Source organism: Ictidomys tridecemlineatus, chromosome Y, assembly GCF_052094955.1.
Source record: "Ictidomys tridecemlineatus isolate mIctTri1 chromosome Y, mIctTri1.hap1, whole genome shotgun sequence".
Taxonomy (NCBI): domain Eukaryota; kingdom Metazoa; phylum Chordata; class Mammalia; order Rodentia; family Sciuridae; genus Ictidomys; species Ictidomys tridecemlineatus.
In genome coordinates, this window is record NC_135494.1 from 188536 (window position 1) to 204963 (window position 16428).

Consider the following 16428-nt stretch of genomic DNA (forward strand, 5'->3'; position numbering starts at 1 on the left):
GCACATCAGTGTGTGTGCGAGCCCCTGGGTGCTGGAGTGTGTGTGTGCCTCGGGTGTGCACATGAGTGTGTGTGCGAGCCCCTGGGTGCTGGAGTGTGTGTGTGCCTTGGGTGTGCACATGAGTGTGTGTGCGAGCCCCTGGCTGCTGGAGTGTGTGTGTGCCTTGGGTGTGCACATGAGTGTGTGTGCGAGCCCCTGGGTGCTGGAGTGTGTGTGTGCCTTGGGTGTGCACATGGGTGTGTGTGCGCGCCCCTGGGTGCTGGAGTGTGTGTGTGCGCGCCCCTGGTGCAGTGAGCCAGGCCAGGTGACTCAGCCCGGGCAGGGCCAGGCAGCTGCGAGGTCGGGGTGGCCCCGCGGGGTGCAGTCACGGGGCAGCACCGCCTCTTGGCTCCCGGCTCCCGCCCACCGGATCTCAGACCCGTGATTAAATCTCAAGAGAGAAAGTGGCTCCTGGCTGCCAAGGTCCCTGGGGCCTGGAGACCTGCTGTGCCCGCTGTTCCTTTGCCAGGAGCGGGGGAGGCTGGGCGGGGCGGGGCCGGGCGGGGCAGGGCCGGCTCAGCCGCCCCCACAAGAGCACGCCCAGGGGATGCCGGCAGGGCCCGCGCCCCGCCCCTGGAAGAACGCCCCCCAGAACCCGCAGAACACCCCCCACCCCCAAAGAACGCCCCCCAGAACGCGCAGAACACCCCCCACCCCCAAAGAACGCCCCCAGAACCCGCAGAACACCCCACCCCCAAAGAACGCCCCCCAGAACCCGCAGAACACCCCACCCCCAAAGAGCGCCCCCCAGAACCCACAGAACACCCCACCCCCGAAGAACGCCCCCCAGAACCTTCAGAACACCCCACCCCCAAAGAACGCCCTCCCAGAACCCGCAGAATGCCCCCCACCCCTGAAGAACGCCCCGCAGAACCCACAGAACACCCCACCCCCGAAGAACACCCCCCAGAACCCGCAGAACACCCCACCCCCAAAGAACGCCCCCCAGAACCCGCAGAACACCCCACCCCCAAAGAACGCCCCCCAGAACCTTCAGAATGCCCCCACCCCCAAAGAATGCCCCCAGAACCCGCAGAATACGCCCCACCCCCAAAGAACACCCCCCAGAACACCTCCCACCCCTAAAGAACGCCCCCCAGAACCTACAGACCCCCCCACCCCCGAAGGCAGGCAGGGACCGCAGGACGCCCCCGGGAGGTCGCGCAGGACCCGCAGGACCCGCAGGACCCGCAGGACCCGCAGGACCCGCAGGACCCGCAGGACCCGCAGGACAGCAGCCAGATGCTGGCTTCTCCGGCCCCATGTGCTCAGGGTCCCTCACAGGCTGTGGCCACCCCAGGGGCAGGAAGCTGGGACCCCCAGCCCTGGGCGCCAATGGGGCTCTCCAGGGGGTGCAGAGGGGAAAGGGGGCCGTGCTCTCTCCTGAAAGGTGGCAGTGGGCTGCAGTGGGGCTCTCCAGGGGGTGCAGAGGGGAAAGGGGGCCGTGCTCTCTCCTGAAAGGTGGCAGTGGGCACCAATGGGGCTCTCCAGGGGGTGCAGAGGGGAAAGGGGGCCGTGCTCTCTCCTGAAAGGTGGCAGTGGGCACCAATGGGGCTCTCCAGGGGGTGCAGAGGGGAAAGGGGGCCGTGCTCTCTCCTGAAAGGTGGCAGTGGGCACTGGGCAGGAGACCTTCACCTCCTGACTCCCTGCACCCAGCCCAGGGAGGAGGCCCTGGGGGGCCAGAGGGGACCATGAGGAAAGGGGTGTGGGTGGGGCATGTGGGGGGACAGGGGGGCTCAGGGTGTGGGGGCTGTGCCTCCCTGTCCTGTCCACGCCTGTTCCCTGAGGAGACAGAGGGGGCCAGCGAGACTGGCCCTGGAGGCTGGGAAGAGCCTGGGGTCTGAGCTGGACCTCAGGGTGAGCAGATTCCAGGACCCCGACCCTGCACAAGTGGGTGTCTGTGGGTGCATCTGGTTGCTCCCCACAGTACTGAGCACACAGTGTGATAGTACTGAGCACTGTGACAGTGCTGAGCACCTACTATGTGATGGTGCTGAACATCCACTGTGTGACTCTGCTGAGCTCCCACTGTGTGACAGTGCACAACACCCACTGTGTGACACTACTGAGCACCCACTGTGTGACACTGCTGAGCTCCCACTGTGTGACGGTGCAGAACACCCACTGTGTGACACTGCTGAGCTCCCACTGTGTGACAGTGCAGAACACCCACTGAGTGACACTACTGAGCACCCACTGTGTGACAGTGCTGAGCTCCCACTGTGTGACAGTGCAGAACACCCACTGAGTGACACTACTGAGCACCCACTGTGTGACAGTGCAGAACACCCACTGAGTGACACTACTGAGCACCCACTGTGTGACCGTGCTGAGCACCCACTGTGTGACCGTGCTGAGCACCCACTGTGTGACCGTGCTGAACACCCACTGTGTGACCGTGATGAGCACTCACTGTGTGACCGTGCTGAGCACCCACTGTGTGACTGTGCTGAGCACCCACTGTGTGACCGTGCTGAGCACCCACTGTGTGACACTGCTGAGCACCCACTGTGTGACCGTGCTGAGCTCCCACTGTGTGACCGTGCTGAGCACCCACTGTGTGACCGTGCTGAGCACCCACTGTGTGACCGTGCTGAGCACCCACTGTGTGCCTGCCACTCACCAGGCCCCCCTGTGCCCCTGTTCTGTCCTCTGTAACCAGGGGGAGAGGGGAGAGGTGGCTGCTCCCCCGGTGGCCAGATCCAGCCTCTTCCCTGGGTGTGGCCAGGGCCAGGGCCAGGGCCAGGGCTGGGTTTAGGGTGGGTCAGGGCCAGGGTCAGGGTCAGGGTCAGGGACAGGGCCAGGGTCAGGGTCAGGGCCAGGGTCAGGGCCAGGGTCAGGGTCAGGGCCAGGGCGAGGGCCAGGGTCAGGGCCAGGGTCAGGGTTAGTGTCTATTGTTCAGTTTGGGGTCAGAGTCAGGGTCTGTGTCAAGGTCGGGGCCAAGGTCAGGGTTGGGGTTAGGGTCAGGTGGCCTCGTAGCAGAGCCCACTTGCTGGGACAGAGGACCCTGTGCTTTGAGGGGGTCTGTGCGCAGGGCCACACCTCTGTCCCGAGACAGGTGGCCCCAGGTGAGCAGCGCAGGTCAAGGACAGTTTTCCCCCACTCAGGTCCTGGGGACGTGACCTTCCTGGGCATGCGCGTGCTGTAGGAGGGTCTTCTGTCCCCAGTGAGGAGGTGGCAGAGGATGTGACAGTCCCTGGAGAGCCCTGGACCAAGGGGATCGCAGGTCCAGCCATGCCCTGGGGTTGAGGATGACCAGAGGGCGGGGCGGCCAGCAAAGCAGGCTCCTAGGCCTCCTGGGGAGGAGGGTGGCTGCGGCCATGACACAGACTGACCAGACACAGTGCTGCCCGCAGCTGCGGTCCACGGGGTGGGGGGACAGTGTGGTGCCCCAGCTGCGGTCCACGGGGTGGGGGGACAGTGTGGTCCCTACAGCTGCGGTCCACGGGGTGGGGGGACAGTGTGGTCCCTACAGCTGCGGTCCACGGGGTGGGGGGACAGTGTGGTCCCTACAGCTGCGGTCCACGGGGTGGGGGGACAGTGTGGTCCCTACAGCTGCGGTCCACGGGGTGGGGGGACAGTGTGGTCCCTACAGCTGCAGTCCACGGGGTGGGGGGACAGTGTGGTGCCCCAGCTGCAGTCCACGGGGTGGGGGGACAGTGTGGTCCCTACAGCTGCAGTCCACGGGGTGGGGGGACAGTGTGGTGCCCCAGCTGCAGTCCACGGGGTGGGGGACAGTGTGGTGCCCCAGCTGCAGTCCACGGGGTGGGGGGACAGTGTGGTGTCCCAGCTGCGGTCCACGGGGTGGGGGGACAGTGTGGTCCCTACAGCTGCAGTCCACGGGGTGGGGGGACAGTGTGGTGTCCCAGCTGCGGTCCACGGGGTGGGGGGACAGTGTGGTCCCTACAGCTGCAGTCCACGGGGTGGGGGGACAGTGTGGTCCCTACAGCTGCAGTCCACGGGGTGGGGGGACAGTGTGGTCCCTACAGCTGCGGTCCACGGGGTGGGGGGACAGTGTGGTGCCCCAGCTGCAGTCCACGGGGTGGGAGGACAGTGTGGTGCCTACAGCTGCAGTCCACGGGGTGGGGGGACAGTGTGGTCCCTACAGCTGCAGTCCACGGGGTGGGGGGACAGTGTGGTCCCTACAGCTGCAGTCCACGGGGTGGGGGGACAGTGTGGTCCCTACAGCTGCAGTCCACGGGGTGGGGGGACAGTGTGGTGCCCCAGCTGCAGTCCACGGGGTGGGGGGACAGTGTGGTGCCCCAGCTGCAGTCCACGGGGTGGGGGGACAGTGTGGTCCCTACAGCTGCAGTCCACGGGGTGGGGGGACAGTGTGGTGTCCCAGCTGCGGTCCACGGGGTGGGGGGACAGTGTGGTCCCTACAGCTGCAGTCCACGGGGTGGGGGACAGTGTGGTCCCTACAGCTGCAGTCCACGAGGTGGGGGGACAGTGTGGTGCCCCAGCTGCAGTCCACGGGGTGGGGGGACAGTGTGGTGCCCCAGCTGCAGTCCACGGGGTGGGGGACAGTGTGGTGCCCCAGCTGCAGTCCACGGGGTGGGGGGACAGTGTGGTGTCCCAGCTGCAGTCCACGGGGTGGGGGGACAGTGTGGTGTCCCAGCTGCAGTCCACAGCTGCCCCAGCTGCACTGCATGGGGTGGGAGGTGACGGCCCCCATGGTTGGGGTCCAGCTGGGGTGTGACAGGAGGTTCCTGTGAGCGGGCCCCGGGAGATGCCGGGCATCGGGAGCTGGGCACGTCTTCCCACCTGTGGCTGATGCCTGCTCTCTGGGACGTGGGCAGGTCTGGGGACAGCAGAGAGCAGGTCTGGGGACAGCAGAGAGCAGCTCTGCCCAGGTCTGGTCGAGGTCCACCTCGTCCTCCCCCGCCCTGCAGGTCTCCAGAGGGGGCCAGTATGCGCGCAGCACAGGACAGAGCCGGGAGGCTGGGCTGCAGCGTCCACAGACCCGCAGAGCAGTGGCAGGGCTGGGGAGGGGCAGCAGTGACGGCCAGCCTGGGGGTCTCCGAGGTGTCAGCATCTCACGCCGTGTGACCAGGCCGTCCTGCAGGAACCAGAGTGAAGACACGGTGGGTACAACAGCCCGTGACGCAGATCACGCCTGTGCATGTGAACGCAGGTGCGTGTGCACGCTCTGCGGTGTCCTGTGTCCACACGGTGCTCACACTGCGCTAACGGGCCGCGGGCCTGAGCCTGTTCCTGCGTTAGCTCCTGGCCGGCAGGGAGCCGGGGCTGCGGTGGGCCACCCAGGACGCCGTCGGCACGTCCACCCTGCAGGACCTTCTGTAGAGCAGCCTCCTGTGTCCACCAGAAGTTGCAAGGATGAGAAACCACATGGGACGAGTGTCCACGATGCAGTGGCCACAGCCCGATTGCCTGGGGTGGGCTGAGGAGGGGCCACTAAGGAGGGAGGTCACTGGTCAGCCAGGGCAAGATCCTCTGCATGGACCGTGGCCAGTGCCTGACCAGCTCTGGGCCACACGAGTGGCAGCAACAGTCTTCTGTTAGGAGAAGGGGACAAGAGGACCTGGGTCGGGCTCCAGGGGGCAGCAGCTGTGTGTGGACCTGAGGTGGACGCTGGCAATTATTAAAATCTGTGTGTGGCCTGCTGTGCACGGGGTGTGTGTGCTGTGCACAGGGGGTGGCGTGTGCATAGGTGGGACATTCTGTACCTAGTGTGCACGTGTGCCGTGTGGCGACACAGGTGTGCTGCTGCACGTGACAGTCTGTGTGTGTGGTGCTGGGTGTGCCTGGTGTGTGTTATATGTGCATGGCACATGCTGGGTGTGCCTGGTGTGTGCTGGGTGTGCACGGCGAGTGCTGTGCCTGCATGGTATTACATGTGCGTGGCGTGTGCTATGTGTATGTAGGGGGTTACATGTGCCTGGTGTGTGCTGGGTGTGCACGGCGAGTGCTGTGCCTGTGTGGTATTACATGTGCATGGCGTGTGCTATGTGTATGTAGGGGGTACATGTGCCTGGTGTGTGCTGGGTGTGCATGGCGAGTGCTGTGCCTGCGTGGTATTACATGTGCGTGGCGTGTGCTGTGTGTATGTAGGGGGTTACATGTGCCTGGTGTGTGCTGGGTGTGCACGGCGAGTGCTGTGCCTGCGTGGTATTACATGTGCGTGGCGTGTGCTATGTGTATGTAGGGGGTTACATGTGCCTGGTGTGTGCTGGGTGTGCACGGCGAGTGCTGTGCCTGCGTGGTATTACATGTGCGTGGCGTGTGCTATGTGTATGTAGGGGGTTACATGTGCCTGGTGTGTGCTGGGTGTGCACGGCGAGTGCTGTGCCTGCGTGGTATTACATGTGCGTGGCGTGTGCTGTGTGTATGTAGGGGGTTACATGTGCCTGGTGTGTGCTGGGTGTGCATGGCGAGTGCTGTGCCTGTGTGGTATTACATGTGCGTGGCGTGTGCTGTGTGTATGTAGGGGGTTACATGTGCCTGGTGTGTGCTGGGTGTGCACGGCGAGTGCTGTGCCTGCATGGTATTACATGTGCGTGGCGTGTGCTGTGTGTATGTAGGGGGTTACATGTGCCTGGTGTGTGCTGGGTGTGCACGGCGAGTGCTGTGCCTGCGTGGTGTGTTACATGTGCGTGGCGTGTGCTATGTGTATGTAGGGGGTTACATGTGCCTGGTGTGTGCTGGGTGTGCACGGCGAGTGCTGTGCCTGCGTGGTGTGTTACATGTGCGTGGCGTGTGCTGTGTGTATGTAGGGGGTTACATGTGCCTGGTGTGTGCTGGGTGTGCACGGAGAGTGCTGTGTGTTCGTAGCGTGGTATTACATGTGCGTGGCGTGTGCTGTGTGTTCGCAGCGTGTGACATGTGCGTGGCGTGTGCACTGGTGTGAGCAGCGTGGTGCAGCGAGGCATGTGTATGAGGGTGTGTGTGAGCGCGCTGCAGCGCGGTGGCCCCGGAGCGTCTCGGCGCCCCCTGGCGGAGGGAGGTGCGAGGTGCGCTCTGGGCAGAGGACGGCCAGGCGGGTGGGCGGACGCGGGAGGAACCGGCAGATGTGGGCCGCGGACTGCAGGGCGGGGCCAGCGCCAGCTCATTTCCCCGATCCCTCGGCTTCTATCCGGTTTGAAGTTTTCCTGGAGCCCAGGGTAAGCGGCCGCCGCGGGAGCCAAGAGGTCGGCTGCCCTGACCAGGCCTGCGCAGGCGGGTCCTCGTCCCGCGTGGGAGGACCGGCGGAGAGTGCAGAGGCGGAATTCCAGGGTGCTGGCAGCAGGGCCTGGGGAGCCCCGGGGTGAGGAGGTGAGGAGCCCAGGACTCAGGAAGACCCGGGAAAGCAGAAAGGAGCAGCACCCCAACAGTGTAGGGCACAGCACAGACTCCCTGAGACTCAGCACCCAGCACCACTGCAGAGAGTACAGCAAACACCTCCCTGAGACTCAGCACCCAGCACCACTGCACACAGCACAACACAGACTCCCTGAGACTCAGCACCCAGCACCACTGCAGAGAGTACAGCAAACACCTCCCTGAGACTCAGCACCCAGCACCACTGCAGAGAGTACAACAAACACCTCCCTGAGACTTAGTACCCAGCACCACTGCACACATCACAGCACAGACTCCCTGAGACTCAGCACCCAGCACCACTGCAGACAGCACAGCACAGACTCCCTGAGACTCAGCACCCAGCACCACTGCAGAGAGTACAGCAAACACCTCCCTGAGACTCAGCACCCAGCACCACTGCAGAGAGTACAACAAACACCTCCCTGAGACTTAGTACCCAGCACCACTGCACACAGCACAACACAGACTCCCTGAGACTCAGCACCCAGCACCACTGCAGAGAGTACAACAAACACAGCCTGAGACTCAGCACCCAGCACCACTGCAGAGAGTACAACAAACACAGCCTGAGACTCAACACCCAGCACCACTGCACACAGCACAACAAACACAGCCTGAGACTCAGCACCCAGCACCACTGCAGACAGCACAGACCTCCATGGGACATAGCACCACTTGGAGGATGCTCCCCAGACCCGCAGCTGGAGGAGGATTAGCAGCCCAGAGGTTGTTAGTAACCATCTGGAGCCAATTTGTTGTCCTGCCTGAGACCCCACGAGGAAGCATCACGTCCCCTAGTCCCGGGGGAGTCTGAAACAGCCAACACGGGGCTCTGGATCCGCCCCTGGGAGCCTTCTGTCTGGCGGTTTCTGATTCACCCTGCGGGTCCAGGCTCCTGCTGCTTCAGCACGGCTTCAGAGGAGGAGGGTCTGTGCAGACTTGTCTTGGAGATGCACCCAGATCTGCAAAGTCAGGTGACACGGGGACCTCTGCTAAACTGGGTGGCACATGCACATCTGCTAAGTCAGGGTGGCACAGGGAAATCTGCAAAGAGAGGGTGACACGGGTACATCTGCTAAGACAGGTGACGCGGGGAAATCTGCTAAACTGGGCGGCACATGCACATCTGCTAAACTGGGCGGCCTGCGCCTAAATCTGCTAAAGCAGGTGACGCACGCAGAGCCGCTAAAGCCAGGTGACCTCCGGCTGGTTTTCCAGCCCAGGCCCAAGGTCCAGGCGTGGGCAGCCTGGCTCCTCCCGAGGCCTCTCTCCTGGGCTAGCAGATGCCATTTTCTCCCTGTGTCCTCCCGGGGCTGACCCTCTGTGTGCGTCTGTGTCCTCTTCTTACAAGGACCCCAGTCCTGCTGGGTCAGGGCCACCCTGGGGACCTCACTGCACCTCCATCCCCTCTCCACACACAGCACATCCCAAGGTCCTGGGGCCAGGGCTGCAGCAGAGGACGGGGGGACAATTCAGCCCATAGGAACCCCAAACCAGGAACGGATCCTTATTTGGAAGCAGGGTCTCTGCAGAGGTGGCCAGTGGAGGGTCCTCAGATGGGCTCCTCCTGGGTCATGGGGCCCTCATGCCATGGCCATGTCCTCACGAGAGACAGAGGAGGGGACACAGACCCAGAGGAGGAGCCCCATGGAGAGACTGCAGTGAGAGGCCAGCCCAGGGCCACCTGGAGCCCAGGAGCTGGAGAGGCAGGAGGGGCCCCCTGGAGCCCTGGAGGGAGCTGGACACCATGGTAGGAGGTGGAGGGAGCTCACCTGGGACCCTGGTCCAGCCTGTGCCCTCCGGGGCTGGGGCGCTGGACTCGGAGGCTTGGTAGACCCTCATCCCAGGTTGGTGGTCATTGTCATGGAGGCCCTGCACCAGCCGTCCTCTGACCCCGGTCTGCCCCTGGAAACCGCTGGTCAGCAGCACTGTCACCAGCCCACCAGGGACAGTTGGCCCCTTGTTCACCCTGCAAAGCCAGAGGGTCCCCACGCACCAGCCTGTGGCCACAGGGACGGGTCATCTCGCAGGGGGACGCCACCGTCACAAGTGTGGTGCCACCCCCTCAGGGACATGCCTCAGGTGCTCAGAATGTCCGCCACCTCAGCACTCGGCGCTGGACCTGGGAAGGACAGACACACCCGCTCTATGGGCTGTGGGACCTCTGCTCACAGTGGGACAGCAGACACGGGGGTCCCCCATTGCTGACCACAGGGAGGCACCGGGACGGGCTCGGGGAGAGCACGGGAGTCCCAGCCTCGCTCCCCACCAGCTGGTCCTCATGGTGGGGTCTGACGAGGCCCCTCAGGGGAAGTCAGGGTGTCTGGGTGGCCAGCGCCCCCACACCCTCATGGACTAGGGTGCCAGCCGGGGTCCCCAGCTCTGGGTTCCACAGGTGACCCCCGAGGCCGGGAGCCATGGAGGCACCGCAGCCCCGCGGAAGCGCTGGGCCGGCGCTACCTAGTCTCCATGTCCCCTGCGCCAGCGCTCCCTCTGGGGGACCCCGGGCTGGGGAGGGCGTCCACCCAGCGGGCTGCGGGCTCCCGGAGTGTGGGGGTCGCAGGGGCGGGGCCCTGGCGGTCTCCAGGCCCGGACACTGCCCTGGGCTCTCGGCCCTCTTCCTGGCCAGCCTGGCCCCCCGCGCGCCGCCTCTGTCTGGGGACCCGCCTGCCCGCTCCTGGGCTCCCGCTCGCCACCTGCAGGCGGAGCTCGGCGGCTGCGCTGACCCTGCGCCCAGGCCCCGCCCAGGCCCGCGTCCCCTGGCTCCCTCCGGCCTGGCTCCCTCTCAGTCGCCGACCCCTGGCCAGGGGACCCCGGCCATGGTGGCGGCTGGGCCCCTGGAGCCCCGTGTCCTTTGCCGTCCGTGGTCTTCCGGGGTGGGCGGCGCTTCCCGGTCAGGACCCGCCTGCAGCGTCCTGGTCGCCCAAGTCGGGCCTTCTCCGAGAGACGCTGCGGCGTGGTCCTGTCCCCAGGAGCTGCGGGGACAGCGCCAGCCCGGGCTGAGGGCTGGAGGAGGTCGGGCGCGGGACCGTCCGTGCGTGCGCTGCAGGTGCTGCCCTCACCGAGAGGGGCGGGGCTCGCTCGGCGTCCCCTGGGCGTCCCCTGGGCGTCCCCGGGGCATCCCCTGGGCGCGCTGGGTACAGAATTCACGAACGCGCGCGCTGTGCTGCGATGGTCACTCCGTTTGCCTCTGGGCTAAGAGTCACTCGCGGGAGGCCGGTGCTGGACGCTCAGTTCTGCAGGTCCCCCTGCATGTCGCCACTCCCAGGCGCAAGGACACGGTCTTCCACCGACTTGTCCAGGCAGCAATTCCAGGACGATTCTGCTGTGCTGTCCTGGGTTCCGGGCCCCTTAGGGCTGCTCTGGGTGGTGGACCGTCCCCACCTTCGGGGCAGCACCGGGACACTCTGGTCGGTCCCCACGGGCAGCAGCTCAGCCGAGGAATGGTGCAGCTGCCCACTTGTGAGCCATCAGTGTGACCCATCCGAAGACCGTCAGGGCCATGTCCCTCATGGCACCTCCTGTGTCCTCGGGACGCCCTCTTCCAGCTCTGCTGGCATATGTGACAGATCGTCGAGGTCACCCCACGTGACACGGAACACGCGTGTGTGCTTCAGTGACACGGAACACGCGTGTGCGCCTGCAAAGCTCTCACGGAGCTGTGGGCAAGAGGCTCAGGAACAGAAGCCCCGGGCTCCCTCCATGGTCCTGCCGGAAGCTCCGCTGGGGGTCAGCACAGTTCCCTAACCATGTGCCCCCTCCTGTGTCCGGGTGGACGTCAGAGCCCCCCGAGGGCCAGGGGTCTTGTAGACCACTCGCGGCTCCCTGCCCTACACCACAGCCACCTCCTTGGGCCTGGGGAGCCCTCGCAGCACAGCCAAGCCCCAAAGGTGGCCTCTGACATGGACGGGTCACTGGATCTGTGTCCACCCAGAAGACAGGGACCTCTTCTAAAATCCTTCACTTCATTTCACGGGCAAAGCCCTTTCTCCAGAGAAGGTCTTGTCCCCAGTGTCTGAGGATTCGTCCTGTGTGGGTGGAACAGTGTGTCCCACAGTCATGTCACCTGCAAGGTCACACAGGACCTTGTCAATTGGGAACAGGGTCTCTGCAGAGGTCACTAGTGGAGGGTCCTGAGATGGGCTCCTCCTGGTCAGGGGGCCCTCAGGCCATGGCCGTGTCCTCCCCAGAGACAGAGGAGGGGACACAGAAGCAGAGGAGGAGCCCCGTGGGGACGGAGGCAGAGACTGCAGTGAGGGGCCACCCACCCAGGGCCACCTGGAGCCCAGGAGCTGGAGAGGCAGGAGGGCCCCCTGGACCCCATGGACAGAGCTCAGCCGGGGACCCTGGTCCAGCCTCCGCCCTCCAGGGCTGGGGACGTGGACTCCTGTTGTTGAAGTCCCTGGGAGTGGCCATCAAGCCCAGGACACTCCCACAGGGCCACCGCGCCCGCCCACCCTGCCCAGGTTGGAGGAGACGGGAAGGTCTGTCCTGCAGCCTCCAGGCAGGACCTGCTGGCCCCGGCTCTCCGGAAGCACTGGGTGGAGCGTTTTGTGCTGGTGGCCCCCGTCCTCCCTGATGCGCAGGGAGGACCCCACCCCACATCCGGGGTCCACCCAGCCCGTGGGGGGCACAGTCCTGACGCCCGTCCTGTGCCGGTGCCTGGGGCCCACAGGCCAGCAAAGCCTCCCTGGCCTCTCCTCAGAGACGGGGTGGGGACAGAGCTGGGGGCGGGGGCTCTGGACGTCACTGTGTGGAGACCTCCTCCTGTGGACAGGGCTAGGGGCCACCTGAGAGCCCCTGCCTCTGCCCCCCTGGGACCTGCAGCCGCCCTGCCGTGCCCAGGACCCCAGAGGGCACTGCCCCTGGCCCTCCCTGGGACCCTCAGCTGCCCTGACCCTCCCTGGGAACATGGCTGTCCCTGACCCTCCCTGGGACCACGGCTGTCCCTGACCCTCCCCACGGCAGCCCCCACTGACGGCCTCCTGGGAGGGGTCCTCGTGGCCTGGACAGTGGCCCCTCGTGCCCTTGGCCAGCGTCTGCAGCAGCTCACACGCCCTTTGCTTCACGGCCTCCTGGTCTCCCTAGTGGAGCCAGCCGCGGTCTCCGGTGGGGGACGCTGGGCCAGCCACTCGGGCCCACGTGACTCCAGGTCCCTGTGTCTCGCCCAGCTCTGGGCACTAGCTGCTGTTTACGCTGTCCCCGGGGACGAGGTCCAGTCCTGGACGAGTGCTGGCTGAGCTCCTGCAGCAGCCCTGGCCCGGGCCTGACCCTCCAGTGAGCACACACTCCCGCCCTCCAGGCCCGTCCAGTGGACGCACAGGCTGGCTCCGGTGGACGCCTGTTAGTGCCCTCCAGGCCCGTCCAGGGGTGCTCAGACGCAGGTGGCTCCAGTGGACACCTGTTCCTGCTGTCCAGGGGTGCTCAGGGGCAGGCTGGCTGCAGTGGTCACCTGTTACTGCCGTCCAGGGGGTGCTTGGACACAGGCTGGCTACAGTGGTCACCTGTTCCTGCTGTCCAGGGGGTGCTTGGACACAGGCTGGCTCCAGTGGTCACCCCTCACTGCCATCCACGGGGTGCTCAGGAGCAGGTTGGCTCTAGTGGACACCCATCACTGCCGTCCAGGGGGTGCCTGGACACAAGCGGGCGTCAGTCCTGGCTCCCGCATCCCCCATCCTCCCTAGAGCCAGGCCATGGTGGGGTTAGGGTTAGGGTTAGGGTCCAGCCCCCCAACCTGACGCTGACCGCACCGTCCTCTGGCTGCAGTGACATGAGTGTCGAGCCCCCCAGGCCCCATCCACGATGCCCAGAGGCCCTGGCCGCTCCAGCTCCCGAGTGGCCACAGAGGACAGCTGCACACTGACCTCAGGGGAAGGGGCCAGCCAGACGCAGCCCCTGGGGCCACCTGCAGGATCTCCGCCTCCGAGGTGTGTGAGGAGCATAGAGGGGTCGTGCCTGGACCTGGACCTGGGTGGGTCCCCAAGGCGCCTCATTACGCACCTGCAGACGCCCCCCACCACAGCACCCGCAGTCTGCAGCCTGCTGTCCCCAGGCCTGCGTCGGACACTGAGCAAGAGCTGCCGGTCACCTCCTGCCCCCCACAGCCTCCCGTCTCCTCTGCACCAGGAGCGCCCGGGGAGGGACCCTGGACGAGCAGTGTGGAGGGCCGGCTCAGGGTGTGGGGCACGCTGGACGGAGGAGGTTGCTGGCAGGAGAAACGCTGGCCCCAGTGGCCCTGCTGACCGGCCCTGCGGAGGCTGAGAGATGGTGGACACACTGCAGCTCTCACCACCTGGAACCACCCTGGTGGCTCCGGATACCCCAGGCTCTGGTCAGGGGTGCTGTGGCGTGGACGGCAGGGGAGCAGATCGCTGGCCAGACCTGTCCAAATGTCCACCTGCACGGGACACTTCCTGCTTTGCAGAGTCACCGGCCCTTGAAGAGCTGTGGGCTGGGGGACGGAGGGTGAGCCAGCGTCCAAGCAGGGCCAGCAAGAAGCACTTCCCATCGGTCACTGGACCTCCAGAGAGCGGAGGACGCCCGTGACCACTGCCCGGCAGCCAGGCCAGCGGGCAGGGACCTCCTAGCAGGGACGGCCTCGGGCTGTGGACATGCATGGGCTCTGCTCACGCTGCCCAGGGCCTCCAGGGTGTCCCTGCCCACGGCCGGCCCAGGGCAGGGCTGAGGGCCAGCTCACGGGGTCCTCCAGGAGAGGAGTGCCGTCCACTGCGGAAGTCCACCGGGCACTCCCTCCTCCGTCCCTTCCTCTCAGCCGCACACCTGGCTGCTGAGTCAGGCCATTTCCCAACCCCGAGCTGGCAACACAGGACGGCGCCCACGGGGCCTGGGCACACCTGAGGGACACCGCCCACCAGTCAGCACCCAGCCACGCGGAGCCCGGGCAACGGATGGCCCCCCACGGCGACCACGGTCCCACGTCACACGGGCAGGAGGCTCCAGCTGTGGATGACCAGGCCTTGGTGACCACGTCACAGTTCACTCCCAGGGCAGGGACAACGGATGATCCAGGCCTTGGTGACAATGTCACATGTCACACCAGGGCAGGGACAAGGAATGATCCAGGCCTTGGTGACCACATTCCATGACATTCCCATGGCAGGGACAACGGATGACCAGGCCTTGGTGATCACTGACCTCCATCATTCCAAGGGCAGGTGGTGGCCAATTCTTGGTGACCACTGACCCCCATCACACCCGGGGCAGGTGGTGACCAGGCCTTAGTGACCAGTGGCCTCTGTCACTCCCAGGGAAGGGACAATGGATGACAAGGCCTTGGTCACCACTGACCCCCATCACACCCAGGGCAGGTGGTGGCCAGGCCTTAGTGACCATATCACATGTCACTTCCAGGGCAGGGACAATGAATGATCCAGGCCTTGGTGACCACTGACCCCCATCACACCCAAGGCAGATGGTGGCCGGGTCTTAGTGACCATTGACCTCTGTCACTCTCATGGCAGGGACAGTGTGACCACTGACCTCTGTCACTCTAAGGGTCGGTGGTGGCCAGTTCCTGGTGACCACTGGTTCATGTCACACAGTGTCCATGTTGGACCAGTAAGAGCCCCACAGAGCGAAGGTGTCCTCGCTGGGCTGTGGGTGTGGAAGTGTCCCCTGGTCCTCACCTGGGCCTGTGACAGTCGTCCACGCAAGCTTTGAGAATGGCCCTTGCTGCTCTGGGGACGGGCTCTCCTCCTCCTGTCCATGATGTCCCCTCCCTCATCTCAGGGTCACCTTCCTGCCTCCTCCTGGGCAGAGATATCTGTCCCTGAGCCCACAGCCACCACGGACTGGAGTCATGCAGCCTTTGGGGATGGCCCCAGAGGACCTCAGTAGTGGCCATCTCCCAGGTCAGCAGTGGGTGACAGCAGAGACCAGGGACCGCGGCCTCGAGTCCCCTCTTTGCTGCCACCCACGGGCAGGACCCCGCCTGGGGACCCGAGTGCCCGAGCTTCTTTCCTGGCAAAGCCATCGTGTCCCCTTTTCTCAAACCACTTCCTGGTCGTTGCATTGGCTTCGGGGACAAGGACCAGGTTCCGGCGACAAGCACCGGGGCCACTCAGGAGGAGAGGCCCTCACTTCGGGGAAGGTCAACACTCAGGGAGGGACCGGCAGTTTGCCGAGGCGGTGCTCAGAGATCAAGGGCCACCGGCGCTGGGATGTCGCAATCCCGGGCAGCTCGGGTGACCTGGTGAGCGGCAGCCACGGGGCGGGCGGGCAGTGCAGTCCCCCGGGGTCTCTGCTGTCCTCGGCCTCCCTCCCTGGGGACCTCTGGGGCCCCGCCGGTCCTGCCTGGTGAGGACCCCCTCCGGCTCCTGGGGGCGGAGCTGGGGGCGGGGCCTGCGGTGGCCGCCGGCGGCTGGGACAGGTCAGCTCCGAGGCCACGCCTCCGTCCCCTTCCAGGGCGGCCAGCCAGAGCCTCTTAGGAAGTGCTGGAGCCTCCGACCGGAGCCGCCGGAAACCCGCCGCCGGGAGGTAGGGGCCAGTCCGTCCCTCCAGGTGGGGGCCAGGCGGGTGCCGGGCAGCGAGGGCACAGTCCAGCTGAAGGGGGCTCAGGGTCCCTGTCTCTCAGGACCCCAGGTTCCCCCGCGCGGGACACGGGCTGCAGGGGGCCGGGTCAGCGGGGGGCCTGTGCTCCCAGGTGGACTCCCCGAGGGGCCTCGGGTGGCGCTGCCCGGCTGCTGTCCTGGGCACCCTCCCCAGAGGCCCAGGCTGCGGGAGGCGGAGGCGCTGGGTGAGTGCTGGGGCCAGGTGAGGAGCGCGGAATGTCCGCTGGACGTCCACTCCATTCCCGCATTCACCACGAGGCTATGCGTTGAGTGTCCACGACCGTCACGCAGGGCACACGCCCTGGGACCAGGAGCTGCCCTGGACTCTTCCCGGCCACTCACCTTCTGCATTCCTGGCAACCTGCTGGGGTGGACCGGGTCACACACGTCCTCGTCCTCTCCTTCCCAGGTGGCCCCTTGGCTGTGAAGACAGGCAAGATCAGAGGAGCAGGTGCTGGCCTCGCGGGACCCCCCAGGTGTGTGGCCAGGGACAGAGAGA

At 65.8% G+C, this 16428-nt stretch overlaps 1 long non-coding RNA gene across 1 annotated transcript; it reads right to left on the minus strand.

The window, feature by feature from the left end:
- Positions 1-8016: 8016 nt before the first annotated feature.
- On the minus strand, positions 8017-16422 carry LOC120890322 (uncharacterized). Its single transcript, XR_005734502.2, has 3 exons — positions 16272-16422; positions 9132-9481; positions 8017-8403 (listed from the first exon to the last, which is right to left on the minus strand). It is a non-coding gene; the product is annotated as an uncharacterized LOC120890322 (long non-coding RNA).
- Between the last annotated feature and the right edge of the window lie 6 nt (positions 16423-16428).